We start from the raw sequence: 20,275 nt of genomic DNA, 5'->3' as shown, positions 1-20,275 counted from the left end.
ATAGTTTAATTTATATGGTGTGTTTGTTCAACAGGGCAATATCAGAAGCAATCAAGTACTTTAATCCACCTTTACATTTATGAATTCATTGTCCATCATAGAAAGCAGTGGACATATTTAACATGTAAATATGTAATTTGTCTTAAGTAACTATGCAGTCTTATATCTTAAATGAATTTAAAAAAGGAGAAAATGGTGGGTAGAATTTGTTATAAATGGCAAATGGCAACGTAATCAGACTCATAGCTCACATTGTCTTTTATTTTCAACAATCTTCTCACTGCCCAACCATCTTCCTGGCACAGATGTCTCTTATATAACTTAATCCTCACAAAAGCAAATCACATAGCTCAGGACGTCAACGCTAACAAGATTCCTTCCACACGAGCCATAGCCTCATCACAAACAGGGTGTCAATACTGCATGTGCTCTGTTTGCCTTCGATACATTTTTTAAATAAACAACTGTGTACGTAGATAAGAAGCACTCGGAAGTATAATGATATTGAGACCCATGCAATGTGGGAAAGCTCTGCTGTCATCCATATCTGAAGCATACATCTGTGACCTTGTAAACAAGAGAGAGAACAGCATCCTCTTTGTTTAGCTGAAGACAAAGAATGGGCCGTATTTTAATCCTCCCAAAGCCATAAATGGCACTACAAAAAGATGAAATCTGCAATTTTATGCATCAGCTAAAAAGTGCTAGCCATAGACAGGAACTCACTAAATCACTGTAAATCATTTAAACAAGGGGTTTAGGAGTCCATGAAGACCTGAAACAGCCTTTTGCAACAAAGCAATAAAAAAGTACTAATAACACAATCCACCATTTCTAACTGGTCTCAATTTTATTATCAAGCAGTGATTTTAAGCTTTAACCATTTCATAGTCCCCAAAAGCTTTCTAAATATTTATGACATATCTCCAAGGACTGAAAAGAAATATTTTTCCTGCTAAAACAAAACCCACTCAAGAGATGCTTAGAAATATACTTTGTAGTTTTATAAATTGATCTCTATTTATTTACTAATTGCTGTTATTTATTGTTATATGGAAACATTCTATTTCATGTAAGCTTTGCAAAAACTCTAGAAGGTATTATGATTACTATCTATATTAATACATTTTGGTATGGAAATTTACAGGCAAAATGTTCTTTAGGTTTCATACCTATGAAAAATAACAGTCAGAAAAGAAACCCAACTGACTTGATGCCCATGCTTATTATAATCAAGTAGCAATGCCCTGTGAAGGACCTCGTGGTTTGATTGTTTAGAGTTCACATATTGACTGACAACACAGCATTCTAGAGGTTGAGCTGTCCATTAAATGTTTGTCTTATGTCCAGCCATTAAAAACTACATTAAGTATATCAGATTAGTTAATTTTGCTTACCTGAATCATTTAGCTCTGTCTTAACCACAGTGCTACTGTCAGTTGTGAAGATTGTTGTAGCAGGATAATGTCTTATCCATTGGAGGATATTTCACAGTATCACTGTTCTCTGTCTATTGAGCCAAAGGGCCGGTAACACAATATTTTATTTGTGAAGCCAGATGTACCCCTAGACATCCCTGAATGTTCTTAGTGGGTGCGAATCGCTTCCAGTTGAAAAACAGATTCACGTGGAAGTCCTCAAAGTAATGTCCACATCATAGTAACAAAAAGTGAAGCTCAGGGAAATGCATCAGGATTCGTCATTCTCTGAAACTACCAGTGATACAAAGGAAGTTAGCACAAGTGTGCCTTCCTCACTTTGATATGTACTTCTGTATGATCTTTTTACCAAGGCTGATATTTCCATTGTAGAAACACAATCTCATCGGAGATACTCTAAGGTCTTCTTTTACATTCCCAATGCATGATTGTAAGAATCCACAGATTATAATAAAAGAATGTGAGAATAGCCTAGGATACATTTGCAATTTCAGGGGCTGCTGCATCCTAGTTGTAGAAATCAATATAACTTGAACAGAATAGTAAATGCTATTTTATATAGTATTTTACATATGTCAATTTGAAAGTCATATTTAACTGTTTTTTTTAAAAAATCAGTAATAATGTATTATTTCCTAATCCCTAAAGGATTAAGTTACATTAAGACATATTGGTCTTAAAGTTATTTTGATTTTTATCAAATAAAATGATGGGTATTTTATAGTCATGTTGCCCACTAGTGCCATTGCAATTATATTTTTTTTATATTTTTTTTAAAAAAACATAGCCTCAAAAGTTTAACATCCATGACCTACACCCAAAGCTACTGGGACAAGTAACCACTAAAGAAATCTTCTAGAGCTGACATTTTATAATGACAGCAAATCATGTCTACTTAAAATATATCTTTTGCTTCTGCATCTTCTTTTTCACTTTCTTGAACAGTTTGGCTAAAAAAAGAAGATATTTGAAACTGCAATTATGTAGCATTTTGATTTCTGATTATCTCCTAAAATTTGCATGTCTAATTTTAAATATTCTTGAATGTTTGAGAAAAAATATTTGCACACTCCCTGTGGAAGAAGAATTTGGTGCTGACTCAGATTAGTAGAATGGAAAAAGAAACCTTCATCTATATATCCCGGTTACAAAATAACATTATGTCAAAAGCTAGAACTTGGGAGTCAAATGTCTCTTGGTTTATTCATCTGGTTTGTCATGGTTTGAGCAGTGAAATATAAAAAAAAAAAAGTTAACTAGTATCTCTTCATTATATGTGGTTTTTCACAAAGAAAAACAAAATGAAATCCACTGTTGAGAAAATTAGTAACATGAGAACGCAAACAGAATTTTATATCCAAAATCCCAAAGACAATAAACAGTCATGATTTTACATACAAACTCTGAACCACATTTCAGGCAAATTACTTGGATTTTAACAACTAGTTTCTCATCATTTTACCTTCCCCCAAAATTACCAATAAGGAAACTTTGGTATTTGTTTATAAATATATACACATATGCACATGCATGTATATGTTTGTGTGGGTATATGTCTATACATGTATATGTATATATATTTATACATGTTTGTACCCACACCTATATATGTGTATAAACAAATACCCAAATTTATTTATATATGTGTGTGTGTGTGAAGCCTATATTAAAGATATATATGATTTAATTCTGTTTCTAAATTCACATAGGTACTCAAAAAAAGATGAGATCCACATCCAAGCAGTTTGTTGCAGATTCTTCTTTACCAAAATACACTGCAAGCCTCAGCACACTGGGGACCATCATGAAAGGTCCTCCAAAAATAGATGACCTGCAGACTGATTTTATGACAAAAGGATTTATTTCATAATATCCCCACACACACACGGAAGTATGTATATATTGTTAGGGTTGATTTCTTGTACCCATTTTCATATTCCAACAATGAAAGAAAAACTTCAGTTTTCAAAACAACAAACAAAAACAGTATTTTTCATAACTTTTTGATGGTGAACTAATATAACACATTTAATACTTGATATGATGCCTAATGTGCTAAATAAACAGTATTCAACATGGCAAGCATTAGTCTACAACAAAACTTTTATTGGAAGGTCTATAGACAAACACATATTTACATATGTGTGTATGTGTGTCTGTGTCTGTGGGTGTATTTCAAATAATATCATTAAAATTAAAATATGTATTCATTTCTCTTCTGCATTAATTTGGAAGCAATGAAAACAAGCCTATGATATGTCATTTTATTAAAATACTTTTATTTTAATGGGACATGGGAATACTAAGAAGGTACTATTTGATTATAAACAGTTGAAAATTCAAAATTAAAATGTTCCTTTCTCAGTTGTATGAATATAAAATAAGAACAAAAACTGCTTCTTTGGATATATCAATCTCATGTCTTCTAATCTCAATTACTAACAGAAATACAGCTGCCCTAGGATTAGGATTAATATTTCCAAACACATAACTTCAAATCAAGAAAACTTTTTCTTCTATATAATGCAGTGTCAAGATCCCAAGATCCCAAGCAAATCCACTTCACCTTAGCAAGCCACATATACTGACATACATTCATACATACATATATGTGTGTGTGTGTATCAAGAGTCCTCATATTTTCACAAAGTAGGATTAAGTTGAATGTATTTAAGTAATATAAACAGAAATTATGTAAAGATAAAAATTTAAGTCCATGTGCTAATCCAATAGCAAAAATATATAAAGAAGTATGTCTCTTTATTCCATGAATTTAGCAAAACTTGGATAAAACGTGCCTACATATTTTACTCAAATAATACAATTAATTGTATTTTTTACAATTTATTTAATGTCATCATTTCAACGTATAGTGTTGTCTTCTCTTTACTGGCATCTGATTTTTCTTTTCCTTTTTGTTACAAGTCTTCACGTAACTTGCTTCATAACTAAGGATGACTTTGAACTCTTGTCCCTACCACTTCCACCTCCCCAATCATGGGATTATACTTATGTATCCCCACTCCCAGATTTAATTCAGTTTATAACTGCAGACCAGTTCCCATCACTCTTCAGAAAGAGAAAATAGTAACATACCCACAAAAATGTCCAATGCATGCTGAATAAAATAGGAATGACGAAAGACATTTACTCACAGATGTAAAGATGTGTAGGAAGTCAACTGATCTAGCAGGAAACATGACAAAGTAACTCAGAAGAAATGAAAGCACTGTTTCATTACTCAATATTCCAAAATTGTCAATAATCTTTAGGTGTGAGCATAAATCTATGGCTGAATTTTCCAGGGTACCCTGTGTATCTTTTCACACAGCCATAATGTGTACTAAGAAATGATGGTAGAGCTCCAGGTCTACTTTTAATAATAAGTGAAGATTTTAACAAACACATGGTCTATTCAAATACCATCCTTCTCCAAATAATCTCATAAGGGTCTATATTAAATAATTATTGAAAGTTTTTTTCTTCTTTTTTTAAAAAAAAATGTATTTCCTCTCTTTTTGAACATAGAACACACAGAATAAACATTGCTATGCAATACTACAATGCTCTAGGGGTTTCAGTTAAAATACATCAATTTCACATTTACTCATGAAATGTAAAGAACCAGGAAAAGCTATTTTCTAAGCAGTGGTTGCTCAGCAAGTGTTCAGAGCAGCCTATGGAGTGTGTCCGGACCTGTCCAAGGTGCTGAAAGGGTTTCTAGGAAAACGCTGCAGACTTGCTGGCATGCATGTCATTAACCTAGTGAGTTTGAGACCCAATGATTCCAGTTCTAAACCAGTGATCCTTCAAAAATGGAAAGTTGAATACACAAATGACAAAAATATCCACAACTGACAATTCAATATATAATTACAGGGAAGTAACAGAGAAATTAAAGGAGAAAATTCCCTGCACTCTATAAGGCAAGAGCACAAACCGTACACAAGAAAGATGACACACCTAAGTAAGCCCTCTGGAAATCACAATAAAGAGCAAAATAACTCAGAGAAAATCCTCAATGGAGGAAGGAGATGAACTTGGAGCTAGCCATGCTCTTGAGGCTGTTCCAGACAGACAACCTGCTGCTAGCACTAGGAAAACACTATTAGCCCACTCCTTAAGCAATTCAAACAATAAAATTCAAGATTGGGAATAGAAATGGAAAGAAAAGGAGAATTCACCTTTCCACTGACCAATACCAATTTCTTATGAAGATATAAATTGGAGCCCAGTACTCCTGACTTGCCTGGATACTCGAACTGGTTCGGGTGAAGCAATGCCAGGGTTCTGACTAAATAAACACAAACATCTGTGATCCCCTCCTTAAAGTCTGTTTTCCAACTTCCTGTGCTCTAGAGAGAAATTAGAACAACCACAAATTGCAAAACTAGGTGGAGAACCCTCTAGGCTAACAGTCACTTCCCACTGAGAGGTCCAATGTGTGGGTTAGACTAAGAACACCGGCTAGCATTTGCCTTGGTAGGACTGTCCTGGTTTGTTGTCAACATGTCCCTGTAGTCTGCATTACCTCCTCTGCAAACTGCTCTGCTGCCCTGTCATAGCTTTGTGTCTGGACGGAAAGAGAAGCTCCATCCAATGGAAAAGAAAGCGCATGGGGGCTTAAAGTGACATTCAGAGAGAGGCATTGAAGCCCAAGACGTGATTTCAGCACCTCCCGCTGTTCCCCCTCTCCCTGCCTCAAGCAAAGCGGCTGCGGGAAGAGAACCCAGTCTATCCATAAGTATTTCTCCTTCCGTCCTTTCTCTACCTTTGCTTTCTCAATTTTCAGTCCTCCAATGGCTTGGTTAAGTCAATCTGCATTCTAAATCATTTTCCTGACGTCTCAAAGCTCAGGCATAGGGATCCAAAGGCATGCATAATCCCTATCTCAGCCCATGCATCAATCCCCAGCATTACCCTCCTGCTCGCGCCTTTTCCACCAACAGGTTTAATTAATGATAGCCTCCCATAAAAGAAGCAGTTGTGAACCTCCTCAGCTCCGGTCACCCTCCCTCCACCTGCATCCCCTCCTCCAAAACACACTGTGAGCGGCTCAGCATCCTAAATCCTTCTCAGGTCTGGGGATACCTGGGCACACAGACATAGCAAGCTTACCCCCTGTTGGCCCCGGCCCCGCAGCAGGCAGTGAGATGCTGTCCAGCTAGACCCCCGGAGTAAAGTTGAGCAGCTGGGATTATTGGGCTTGAGCCAGGTTTCTGAGTCCCGGGCTTTCCCCCATCCCAAGATGATCTCCAGCTCATCCCCTGTGCTCAGAGTGCCCAGAACAGCCAAGCTGAGGGCGGTGTGTGCAGCAATCTTCCCCTCTACCAAGAAAGGGGGGAAGGGGAGCAGGGGAGAGAGCGGAGGAGGGAGGGGTGGTAGTTAGTATTTATAGAGAAAAGACTTCTCTGCGCAACTTTTTGGTGCCACCAAGTGGCACAGTGAGTTCCTTTAGGAACACAGACTACTGGGCAGATCAGGGTGGGTAGACTAGTTCCAAGGCCAGATACTCACGCTGGTGGGAGAACTGGGGGCACCCGGGAGAGCAGTTTGTGAATACTCACCATGGCAGGATTTACAATGCAAATTTCCGAATTCTAAGATTTAATCTCTATTCAAGGAGGAGGGATGGACAGGTCTTCTTCATTTGAGTGAAAGAGGCATCAAGACAGGATAGGTGCCAGCTGGCCCCTGGGAGTATAGACATGCATGTCCCAGGACACAGTTCCCTCTCTCTTTCCCCTCTGCCTCCTCTGCTTATATTACAGAGCGTTCCTATCTCATCCCCATGCCCTCTTTTGACACACCAAATGACCAACCTTGAAATAGGAGTGTCATTTTCCTTGCCATAATCAATTCTAGATAACTTCTCAAATCCCCAAATCCTCAATAAAAATTAAAACTTTGTAGCTTGTCACAAAAATATTTTTCAAGTGCTATTTAACAGCGCAACAAAATATACAAAACACCAAAAATGTATGACAAAGTTCTGTGTATCCGAGCCTCTCCAAACAGCTCTCAGAACTCCAGAATCTTCACATGGTGACTGGATCTTTGGCTGGCCTCACCCTTTCCCACCAACCTTTCAGCATGCATCCTCCCAACAACCGTCAGAATTTTGCAACCGTTTATGATACTTTGGGGTAAAACACCTTCACAATCCTTTTGTCTGTATGTCCTGACTGTGCTCCCTTCTTCCTTTGCCTATACAAGTCTCCAGTCCTATACAAACACACACTATTCCATGAGACGTCAGTATCCCACCTGCAGTAATACTCTCTACAGTTTCCTGATGGAGAGAAGGAGTATCCAGTGCTTGATGGACTTGTTCAAGGTCACATATTTCCCTAGACAATGACCTCAGGGCTTCTCACGGTGTGACTGAATGAACGTTGATTCTAAATCTGACAGCCAGAACTAGTCTTTCTATACCACCCCACACAGCTCACTGAGTCTGTTCAACTCCCTTCTCTTTTCTCTTGGTCTCCATGGTCTCTGTCATGATCCTTTGTGAAAGTTCTACCAGAAAATTAAGGATTACAAAAGTATTTATATCTTCCTTGCAGCACAAGAAATACATAAACTTGGTTTTTAAGGTCCAGATGTGCTGATGTACGTCTTAAATGGGTCGCTAATTCTAGACAATCTCTCATTCTTGGTTCTGTAGTCATGTAAGTGTCATTTTAGAATTGTAATAGTGGTATTCAAAACCAGCCATAATCTCCTTTCTTCCCTCGTTTTGGGGTTCAGCATCAGCAAGTGCTCTTATTAGCCCCCAAAACATCTAATATGCTTAGCGATCTAAAATCCCCTTCCCTCGCTAAATGCATGCTTTATCATTGCACATGCTCCAGCATGAGACGGGGGAGGGGGGGCTTCATTTGGCTCTTTTTTTTCTGCCTCTGATTATTTTAGTAATTTTTCTATGGAAACAAGCCCACTGAAATCCTTCAGTTACGCAAATGAAAACAAAAAGATGTTCCGAAACCTCCCATTCAGCTATACCACAGAAGCTCAGGCTTCTTACTCTAAATTCATGTCTAATTTACTGGGCACATGTCCTTGCAGCGTGACTTTCCTAAACTTACAGGACCTCCTAGTGTCCCTGGCTCCACCTGCCCACTACCTGCCGTCCTGGGTCCCTTTAGTCCAAGCTCCCGCCCCTTGCTCGCTCACTCTCCATCCCTGTGCTGGGGGAGGGGCTCCGGCGGCATCCTACATCCCTGGTAACTCTACAGCTGAGAGAAAGAAAAACAGCCCTGTTCTTACCAGGTGCGCGCCCTGAGCCTTGTTCCCCTGGCCAGCCGCTCCTTACAAGCTCCCTGCGCTTTCGTAGCGGCCTTGGCTGCTGTTAAAGCGCTAGTGGCTGCGATCGAAGCAGTAGTGGCAGCCAGCAGAACGGCTGCGGGGCCCTCGGCGGTGGCGCTCGCTCTCTCGCGCCAGCGCCTGGAGCACGTGCTGCGCCCAGGCAGACGCAGCTGGAAGCGCAGCGCTGGACTGGCTCCTACTCCTGCAGAGTGCGGCTTGGGGCCGCTGGCTCGCCTGGGCTCAGTGAATGAGCACTGCTCCTAAAGCCTCGTGGGCTCAGGGTTCAGGCCAGGGTAGCCCTGGACTTCCTCTCTAGCTCATTCCCACCCAGAGATGGAGAAGCAGAGCTGTACTGTGAGGCGTGGGTGGTGGCATGTCACTCAGAGAAAAGATGGGGGAGCAGGTAGATAATCAGCCTCTCTCTGAAGATAGTACTGACTGAAACTCCTGACAGTGATTGGGAGAAGGGGTGTCATTATTGCAGGAAGGCAGAAGGGAGAAAGAGGGAGGGAGGGAGGGAGGGAGGGAGGGAGGGAGGGAGGAAGGGAGGAAGGGAGGGAGGGAGGGGGGGAGAAAGGGAGGGAACGAGAAACAGAGAGACAGAGACAGAGACAGAGAGATAAAGAGACAGAGGAAAAACAGAGAGAGAGAGAGAGAGAGAGAGAGACAGAGACAGAGAGACAGAGAGACAGAGAGAGAGAGACAGAGAGTAAGTCAGGGAACCCTAAGGTGATTCAGAAACCTTAGTGGTCAGAAAGACCATTGAATTTAATAGTTTTGCTCATTAGCAATGTCATTTTGCATTTGTAGGCACTTCTTAAAAATGATTCTGTGTCCATCCATTTAAAACTCTTCCTCTTTGGCACTTACTTAAGCGTCTTTCTTCTTCCTCAAATGGCTTGACTTCCCTCCCCCTGCTACCCTTAGTCATTCTACGACCATCAAAAATTCTGAGGTCATCTTTATATTATATTTTAAAAAGAAATAAAAGAAAATTTTATAAACTACTTGTGTGATTTAAACAAAGGAATAATGCAATTATTAATAATGCTAGTATGGCCTGGACAAATCGGGGGAGCCAGCTACTCTTTTTTTAATTTTTATTTTTTTTAAAAAAAACTATCTTTTCTCATTTCACATACCAATCCCAGTTCCTTCTCCCATTCCATCCACTCCTCAGAAAAGGAGAGGCTTTCCATGGGGAGTCAACAAAGTCTAGCACCTTGCTTTGAGAAAGGAATAAGGCCCTCCCTACTATATCTAGGCTGAGCAAGGTATTCCCCCAAAGAAATTGGGTTCCAAAAGGTCAGTATATGCAGTAAGGATAAATCCTGAGCCAGGGTACTTTCTTTAGCTGAGTCAACTATTAAAAGAGAATGACACTGAATTCAAGGACAACAGTTGTTAGTTGTACTTGTCGGTGCACCCTAGCAAACAGACAGATGATTTTTTTGATCACTTCCGTTATCCAACAGGAGGAAAAGGAAGTGCCCATCTACCACACTGTGTTAAGCATTACAATGGACTATTTCTCTGTACTGCAGAGATAGTCACACATACACATGTATCAGGACAATTAACAACAGAAAATTAGAAACAGACTAGATGTGTAGCAATGGCTCCATGAACAATAAAAATGTACGTGCACATAGTGGACTTTTGTTCTGCTATAAAGAAAACTGAAATTATAAAATGTACAGAAAAGAAGTCATGAGCCTCAAGTGTATAATACTAAGTTAGGTAGTCTACATCCAGGAATATAAAATCAGTATGTTCTCTTTCATGTGCAGACCCTACTCTGCAATGTGCACACGTAGAAATGACTGTAAAAGTAGGTAAAGCCTTAAAAAACAAAAACAACAACAACAATAACCTACAAAACTAGAAAGAAAACCCAAAGAAGGTGAAAAGAGGTACTAAGGGAAAGAGAGGGCAAAGGCACACAAGTGCCCTCAAAATGGTAAGAGGACAGAGGTGAGCTATTGGGGGATTGGAAAGTCAGAGAGGAGATGAAGAGAAGGGTAATCCAAAAGATACTTTGTTTGAGAATGGCATAGTAATGTCTACTTGTGTGTAACTTTAAAAAGTTAAAATGTAGGGCTTGCAAGAATTATTCATTTTTCTGCGTCTAAAGACAATTTTAGATTTTAAGTACAAGACAGGAATGTGTTTTCTCTTGGTCTAGAATGTAAAATGACTGTTGGTATTGCATGAGACTCTCTGGACTAGGCAAAGTCCATTCAATCTGTGCTCTAACTTAGTCCCCGCTGTGAAGAGGATTGTGGAACTTAGAGAAGCCAGTGGTTTCTCAAGAAAGTATCACACAAAGATCATAACTATAGCCACGCTGTCTTTGTTTAGGACAACATAATACAGACTTTGTGGATTACTTGCAAATACCTAAAAATTATTCTTAGATATAGGAGGTTTTCAAATACCTACATGTATTTAATTCTCTACAATATCCAAGGCTATTGGAGAAGATGGTGTCCCCAAGTCTCAAAAAAGATGAAGCCACCCCCATGTGTCACATGTGGCTTCCTATGCTCTAAAAGCTAACATGCAAATAAATTCTAGTGTTCATCAACAAAAATATGTCCAGAGGAGAATGGGGGCCCCATTAGTTAATCTTAAATTGCTTAATGATATTTAAAACTATAGCTTCTTTTCCGCTTTTACACTGTCTCTTTTTTTCTTAAGTTGTTTAGAAGTTATTAATTTACTTTCTTCAATTTATTGTTAAAAAAAACCTTACTTTCTTGGGGTTTTTTTATTTATTTTTTTATTGAAAAAAAATTTCCGCCTCCTCCCAGCCTCCCATTTCCCTCCCCCTCCTCCCACTCCTCTCCCCTTCTCCCCACTCCTCTCCCCCTCCCTCTCCAGTCTGAAGAGCAGTCAGGGTTCCCTGCCCTGTAGAAAGTCCAAAGTCCTCCCCGCTCCATCCTGGTCTAGCAGCTGTGACTGAAAAAGCATGGGATAAAACTGGACTCTCTGAATATGGCGGACAATGAGGGCTTCTGAGAAGCCAAGGACAACAGCACTGGGTTTTGATCCTACTTCATGTTCTGGCTTTGTGAGAGCCTAGCCAGTTAGGATATTCACCTTACTTTCTTGGTTTTAATTCTGCTTATTATCTCTAAAATTTTCAGTGCCCTCATGTACTTGAATCAAAGTTGTTTCCCCTTTCTTTTTGTTAACTCAGTCTAAAATATTGTCTAATTCAATTGTTATCATAATTGATTATTGTCCATCTTTTCTATGTACTAAAATGTAATCTTCTTAAAGAGGGAAATTTTGTTAAACACATTCCAAAGTCCTAGAAAATAGAAGGCAGTCAATTATTTTTTCAATTATTTACATGAATAATTAAAAAACTATACCTGCTATGTGTCCAAACTGGCAAATGGTAATAAACCCTAAATATATTTAAGAAAGTCTAGAGGATGACTATATACAGTCACTTTCCCAACATAGACACACCAACCTCTGTTGACAGAGATTTGTCCCGCCCAGTCCTGCAGCAGTACAGCCCTCTAGAAACACACAGAGATCTACATTAATCATAAACTGATTGGCCTAATAGCACAGGTTTTCTTATTAACTGATTCTTAGATCTTAAATTAACCCATGATTCTTGTCTGTGTTAGCCACATGACTTGGTACCTTTAATTAGTGACGCTTCTCATCTTGCATCCTCTGCTTCTGGGTGATGACTGCATACTCCACCTTTCCTTTTTCCTGAATTCTTCTGTTCTGGTCACCCTGCCTCTACTTCCTGCCTGGCTACTGGCCAATCAGCATTTTATTAAAATACAGGTAGACAGGGTATTGTCCCACAGCAAACCTCTGCTATCATGTTTCTCGGATACCAAAGAAGCTGCAATCATGCTAAATATTTTGCAACTTTATTGCTATTGACCCACTGAGTTATAAATAAATGACTTTTCAAACCACCTTCTGACATGTTGTTCATTAAATTTATAATTGGTATCTTCATAGAAGATTTTATAGCAGAACTAGAAGGATGTTTTACATTGTCATCATCCATAGGATTTCAACACAAAATAAAGCATAACATGAAATTTTAACTAAAAAAATATGCCATTTATAGGTCGAGGTCATTCATTGCTTTTTCCATAAAGGAAAAACAGAGCATGGTTTTCTAAATTTTTAATTTTATGCCAAATACAGAGTAAACAATGAGAAAAGAATTTTAGTATTTCAGCACATGAAAATCACTGCAGCTTTAGTCCGTGTTTTCTGGAATAAAGCCCTGTTCTAACAACACTCTTGACACACATAACAAATACGGAAATGCTTCTCCTCACTCTGTGATTCTTGGTCCCTATTAGCTCTCTTACGCAGAGAAAGTGAATATCTCATGACAATTGTTTTCAGATGCCCCTACTTAAGGGAGTTGGAGAACATCCCTCTGCATATCTGACTACTAGACCAGATTGTCTGTCTATCTATCTGTCTGTCTGTCCATCTATCATCTATCTATCTATCTATCTATCATCTATCTTTCTATTCATTCTACAGTCCTAATTTAGTTTTCCCTCTCTCCTCTCCTCTTATTTCCTCCCCCTGCCTACCCTCCATCTGACCACCCCTCAATCAACTCCTGCTCTGTTTCTGTTAGAAAGGGGCAGACCTCCCATGGGTATCAACAAAGCACAGCATACTAAGTTGCAGTAAGATTAAGCACCTCTCTTTTTATTAAGGCTGGGCAAGATAATCTATTATTTGAGAAATAGTTTTCCAAGAGCCAGTCAAAGCGTCAGGGACAGCCCCTGCTCCCACTTCTGGGAGTTCAACAATCAGAGCAAGATACACAACTGCCAGATGTATAGAGAGGGCCTAAATTGGTCATATGCAGGCTCTCTGGTTGCTGGTTCAGATTCAGTGGGTTCTTATGATAAAAATTACTTGTTTCTGTTGGATTTCATGTAAAATCCTCGACCCATCTGGCTCCTATTTTCCTTCCTCACTCTCTTTAGGAGAATTCCTCAAGCTCAGGATAATGTTTGGCTGTGGGTCTCTGCTTTTGTTTCCTTGAGTTACTGGATGAACGTTCTTTGATGACAATTGAAATGGTTTCCAATCTGATCACACAAGAGGGCCAGGTCAGGCTATGTATCCAATAATGTTAGGAGTCTTAACTGTGCCATCCTTGTAGATTTGTGGAAGTTTCCTTTGTATCAGGTTTCTACCTAACCTTGAAATGTGCCCTCTCAGTTCACCTCTTTGAATAGTCTTCACCTCCATCTACCTACTAACCTGAGTGCCCAAGTTTCAATTTCTACTTATCCCTAGTCTACCTAGGACATCTCGTCTATTTCTCCTTCCCAGGGAGATCCATGCATTTGGGTATATGGAGGATATTTTCTTCCACTTCTTTTTATTCCTCCAAAAATACCATTATAATTTCTTATTTCTCCCCCCCAAAAAAACAGTGATTAACAGCAGCAAAAAGAGGGAGAATAAAATTCTTTAGAGGAGGGAGACAGGGTGAGAGAATGGGAGGAGAGGCAAGTAAAAGAAGCAATGACAGAAATGAGGAAGGAGAGAAACATGGGGAAATACCATAACGTCAAATTTTGCAAAATCATCAATTTTAGGACTGTGCAATTTATACTAAATTTAATAATTTAGTTTTAGAATATCAAGGGTTAAAATCTATGTCAACATTTAAATGTAAGCCTCATATTCTTAGCTCAAGACCTCTCTTCTGCTCTCTTCATGTTTCATGGACTCATGTCTGGTTTCCATAGTGACTGTTTTCATGAGTCTATTAAATAATATAAAAACTGACTTTTTTTCTCATCCCTATTTCAAAACCCTGAAATTAGAAATTTACCTCCATTTCTTCAGCATCCCAAGGAATATTGTCTACAACTTAATTACATTTAAGTCAGACAACAAAATCATATTTCTCAATTAAGGCGTAGAAAGAGAACAATGAGAAGTTCTGAACACTAATAAACAGTTTTTATTTTGGTAGAACTGGAGATAGGTAAATGATTAAACAGAAGAATATGATAGCTTTGTCTTGATTCCTCTGACGGAATGGGTAACAGTATGTTTTATCTTCCATGAACTCTGAGACCTGTAAACCTAAGAACAGAAATATTATGGGCCCAGAAGCTGTGCTGCATGAGGATTAACTTGATAAACTTTTAATAGATTCTAATTTTTACTAAAATCATCTCAATATCACTCTCCATTAAATAATAGGATAAGTGTAATCAATAATATTCTCCACAAAACTTGACAAGATTGAAAGATTTATGTTTTTAATTTCTGTATAAACTTGAACCCTTAATTTTGTCAGATCCACTGTTATTCATTCAAATTTTTACCTACTTCTTTTGATTGTCATTTTCCCTTACATTTAGAAACACCCTATCTCAGTTGGAAGCTCATCAGTATGTGCACAACATGAGACAATGAGAGTCTTCCTTATTGAACCTGGTTACCTGTTTCTCATTCACATAGAGATCCTTTCTTACCCTGAAATGCACCTTAGACATATTATTTTCCAAGTTATGCAAGTTTCTGTAATCATAGGTTTTCATACTACATGGTTATTTGTTGGCTTGAGGATCTGATACTGTTTCTATGAGAACATGGCAGGTTTAATTTCTATGAATGCCTTTTTTCTTCTGTTTTCAGTTGTGAGACTAGCCATAAATGGCTGAGCCAGCCTGAACGCCTGTTTTTCTAATTCATTGTCACACTGCCACCACTGCTTAGGACAGTTCTATCACAATAGCAAAATGTTACGTCTTTACTGAGTAAGTACGTGAATTGATACCCTTTCCTTTCCTTTAATGTATTTATGAGAAAACTTAAGACCTACTAAGAATTACATTTTAAAATACATGATTATATATGTATATATATATGTATGAGCATATTATATAAAAATCACACAAATACTTAGGTAAGCATGTACATATGCACACATAAATATTGATATAAAAATAAAATCTTGCTAACTATATAGTAATTGATAATAGAATGAGTGAGCTTATTTTTTTTCTCGTTGCTCTTGACAAAATTGTTTCCTCATTAAAAACTTTATTTCCATCAGTAAAGCTTCTGATGAACAAGCATGAGTCTCCCAAGCATCTACATGGCAGACTGTGAAGCCCTGTAACACACATTTGTAATTCTAGGACTGAGGAAGCAGAGACACATGCCTGTGTGGAGTTTGCTTGATGATCAAGACAGCTGAAGGTACCTGAATCGGTGAGCTCCATGTTCAGTGTAAAAGCCTGTTTCAAAGAGAAAATGTGGAAAGTGATTAAGGGAGATAATTGTACATGCATGTATACCCACACATGTGCACACACACACACACACACACACTATGAAAAACAATTTGAAGATAGGATTATAAAGTCTTCTGGTGATAGTATATCCTTACAGCAAGATTTTCAGGCAAAATATAAGAATCCTTGCTAAATTTCCATCACATTTATTTATACAGATATTTTTAATATTGCCAAAGATCTAACCAGGTACGTGTGTTTTTATTTCCTAAACTTGGCAGTCCTATATTTAAGCCATCTTTTTAACAGGTGCTATATTCTAGAAAGCATACACTCCCAGGGGACATGACGTAGAAAACAGTGACTGCTGATGGAAATTCCAGTGTTTGCTTTTGCTATGGGAGGACTGGTTATGAGTACATTGGCAACTTCTTCGCTACCAAGCTATCACTCTAAGGTGAATTTGGAACTTATGGGAAATGTCATAATTATGCACTAGAATTATAACTAGAAACCAGGAGTAGGAGTCTCCAAGGGAGACCATCACAAAATCATTCCTCCAGGTATATGGAGAAATGACTTCATCCTCTCAGGCAACCCTACAGTTCCTGATATCAGAGCTCCAGTCCTGATTCATATTTCTTTGCACATATCAAAGAGATATCATCAAAAAGTGGCATTTAAACTAATACAAGATAGTCACTGACAACATTTTAATACACATGGATGCATCAATAATGACGCTTCTGGCAGTTTCTATGCAAGTTTGAAAATGATTTAATGTAAAGCAATAATATTAGAATATGATAAGAAGAGCAAATCACCCTTATTTAACTCAGGATTTATAATATCTATCCCAGTGCTTGGCTATGGTTTCACATGAGAAAAAAAAATTTAGAATAAATGAATACCTCTTTATTCTACTAATCCTCTGTCCTTTAGTTTCAACTTTATTTCTAGACTTACTTTCTTCCTAATGATAGCTGGGGTGCTCTCAGCCAAGAGATAAATTTATACGGACTATAAAAAGTGACCAAATTCCAAAGCTTTTCTCAAAGGGAAAATACCACTAGAATCCATGCCTACAGGGAAAAATGATGGCAAAGTTTTGTGTATTTGAAAGGGAGTTATCATCTTTGGGAAGGAACATGGACAACAAGGCCATTGGGTAGCTGATTATCTCTTCTATGTGTTTTACTGAATATAGGAAAAATAGCGTAGCTACTTTTTCCTCTGTGTAAGCAAAGGTCAGAGGTAAGCATTCTTCATTATGAGACAGGCATTCCAGGCTTCATAAAACACCAGATTAAGCCAGGCAGTGGTGGCACATGCCTTTAATCCCAGCATTTGGGAGGCAGAGGCAGACATATCTTTGTGAGGTTAAGACCAGCCTAGTCTACAAGAACTAGTTCTAGGACAGGCTCCAAACTACAGAGAAACCCTGTCTCAAAAAAACAAAAAAACAAAAAAAAAAAACAGATTTTGATTGAGGGAGCCATTATGGGGCTATCAAGAAACCTGGCACTAGAGAAATCTGCAATGATGACCCTACCGAGGACTTTAAACAACAGTGGAGAGGGGGCCTGAACTGGCTTTGCCCTATAGCCAGGTTGATGAATATCTTAAATGCAGCCATAGAAACTTCATCCAGCAATTGATTGAAACAGAGGTAGAGACCCGCGGCGGAGTACTAGACCAAGCTCCCAAAGTCCAGTTGAAGAGTGGTAGGAATAGATAGATAGATAGATAGATAGATAGATAGATAGATAGATAGATGATAGATAGATGATAGATAGATGGATAGATAGATAGATAGATAGATGATAGATAGATAGATGATAGATAGATAGATAGATAGATAGATAGATAGATAGATGATAGATAGATAGATAGATAGATGATAGATAGATAGATAGATAGATAGATAGATAGATAGATAGATAGATAGATGATAGATAGATAGATATAGATGATAGATAGATAGATAGATAGATAGATAGATAGATAGATAGATGATAGATAGATGATAGATAGATAGATAGATAGATAGATAGATGATAGATAGATAGATAGATAGATAGATAGATAGATAGATAGATAGATATAGATGATAGATAGATAGATAGATGATAGATAGATGATAGATAGATAGATAGATGATAGATAGATAGATAGATAGATAGATAGATGATAGATAGATAGATAGATAGATAGATGATAGATAGATAGATAGATGATAGATAGATAGATAGATACATAGATTGATAGATAGATAGATGATAGATAGATAGATAGATAGATGATAGATAGATAGATAGATACATAGATTGATAGATAGATAGATGATAGATAGATAGATAGATAGATAGATGATAGATAGATAGATAGATAGATAGATAGATAGATAGATAGATATAGATGATAGATAGATGATAGATAGATAGATGATAGATAGATAGATAGATAGATAGATAGATGATAGATAGATAGATAGATAGATGATAGATAGATAGATAGATAGATAGATAGATAGATACATTCTTTCATTAATATTATAAATTGTATTTTGTAAGGATTTCTTATATTTTCAACATTTTCTTGATTTTTTAGTACTTTACTTGTAATGTTTCCATTATATTAATAGATTATACTTAACTAAGCACTTTATTATGAAAAATCATATAAAAACATTTTATATACTGATAAAAGAAGTGTTACATATACTTTCTCATTTTAGACATTTTAAGAGCTCTGTTCAATTATATTAATTACATTTAAATCTCTGCTATACAATTATTTTTATTCCACTACATACATTTGAATGGAATCTTTGAAGTTATCTATAGTTGTCTTGATTTCGTTGTCTTCTTTGGAGTTTCTTTCTTTTCAGTGTTCATTATTTCTTTTCTTATTATTAAACTTGGCTGTTCACTAAAAATTTTAATGAAAAATTTCTGGGTATGGTTGGTAATTTAAGCAAGTAAGTCAAAAATATCACTAATAAAAACATGTCATTTATACAGTGATGTCTTATTTTCATGTCTTTTTTACATTAGTTTTATTATTAATTTTTTAAAAGGTCCCCACAGAGCTTCTAGGATCACTATGTTACATACCAGTCAAGATTGCTAGATGTTATCTATATGAACCAAAACACCCATTCATATTTAGAAGGTGTCAATCAAATGAACCTATTAAGTATTTATATACTTAACTTAGCTCAATCTTCATGAATCCTAATATGAACATAAGCTCATTTTCAGGGTTTATATTTTCAGGGATTTTATATATTTACTAAAAAACAAAACAAGTATACACTATTAAATAGCTTTCTTTAAAAGTTCTTTGTAGATTATAAGAAATTTATATTTCTTACATTGTGTTCCTTTCAAGTTCCTACGTCTGAAGAGCAATATAAATTTTAAAAGCGTCTAATGCTCTAAGCACTTGGTGAAAGAAGTATTCACCCCGAGCCATGGCACACAGGATCTCACAGGGACTGGGCCTGCATGTACCAGACTCACACAAGGTCAGACCAGTCAAAATCCCATAACAAAACATAATGTTTCATTTCCATTTGAGAAGTTGTTGGCAATTGATGGCTTCTGGGAGAGGGGAAATAGGTTATCTTCAAGGAACTGCCCTGTAAGAGTGCCTATGCTCTAGTAGATGGTCCTATACCCATGTATATACTGGCATTGCTAAGTATACTAAGTGCACTTAAAACAAGGACAGAGAACGTTTAATTAGTAGAGAAAGTGATGGTGGATATATGGGGACATTTAGGGAGTGGATGGAGGAGGACTTTATAAAACTACTTATATGAAATTCTCAAATAATAAAAGACACATTTTTTACTGTTTCACTCCTACTCACCCTTCAAGTCTCAGCCTAAGTTGTAATTTTTTCAAGTAAACTATAACTCTTCAGGGCAAAGGAGTGATTTCTGTTTAAGTGCATTAAATATGCTGTATCAATTCACATTTCATTTTCTCTTACAATTGAAATGAAACTAGTATTTGTGTTATTAATTATGCATATGATTCTGTCTCTCTCTCTCTCTCTCTCTCTCTCTCTCTCTCTCTCTCTGGCTATTATACATTCCATAAAAACAAATAATGGCTTATGTATGACAGAAAAGTAAAAGTCATCCATATTTGGAAACAAAAGGTAAAATTATATTCATTTTTGAAGATAAAATCTTATAAAAATTCTTATAAGTAGATTTTTTAATTTCACAGTTGGCAT

General features: G+C 37.2%; 1 protein-coding gene across 5 annotated transcripts in view; it reads right to left on the bottom strand.

Moving 5' to 3' along the window:
- Grm5 (glutamate metabotropic receptor 5) overlaps positions 1 to 9,055 on the bottom strand; it is a 363,712-nt gene extending 354,657 nt beyond the window's left edge. For 3 of the 5 annotated variants that reach the window (XM_041666697.1, XM_041667025.1, XM_041666866.1), the window contains exon 1: positions 6,558 to 6,749. The gene's annotated coding sequence lies outside the window, so the exon portion shown is untranslated. Of the gene's footprint in view, positions 1 to 6,557; positions 6,750 to 8,711 lie in introns of those variants that run through there. The other 2 variants (XM_041666785.1, XM_041666947.1) reach the window with 1 other exon arrangement.
- Between the last annotated feature and the right edge of the window lie 11,220 nt (positions 9,056 to 20,275).

This window comes from Microtus oregoni, unplaced genomic scaffold, assembly GCF_018167655.1.
Source record: "Microtus oregoni isolate MIOR12 unplaced genomic scaffold, Mior012 000000F_ref0000247, whole genome shotgun sequence".
Lineage (NCBI taxonomy): Eukaryota > Metazoa > Chordata > Mammalia > Rodentia > Cricetidae > Microtus > Microtus oregoni.
This window is presented reverse-complemented; position numbering and strand designations above follow the sequence as displayed.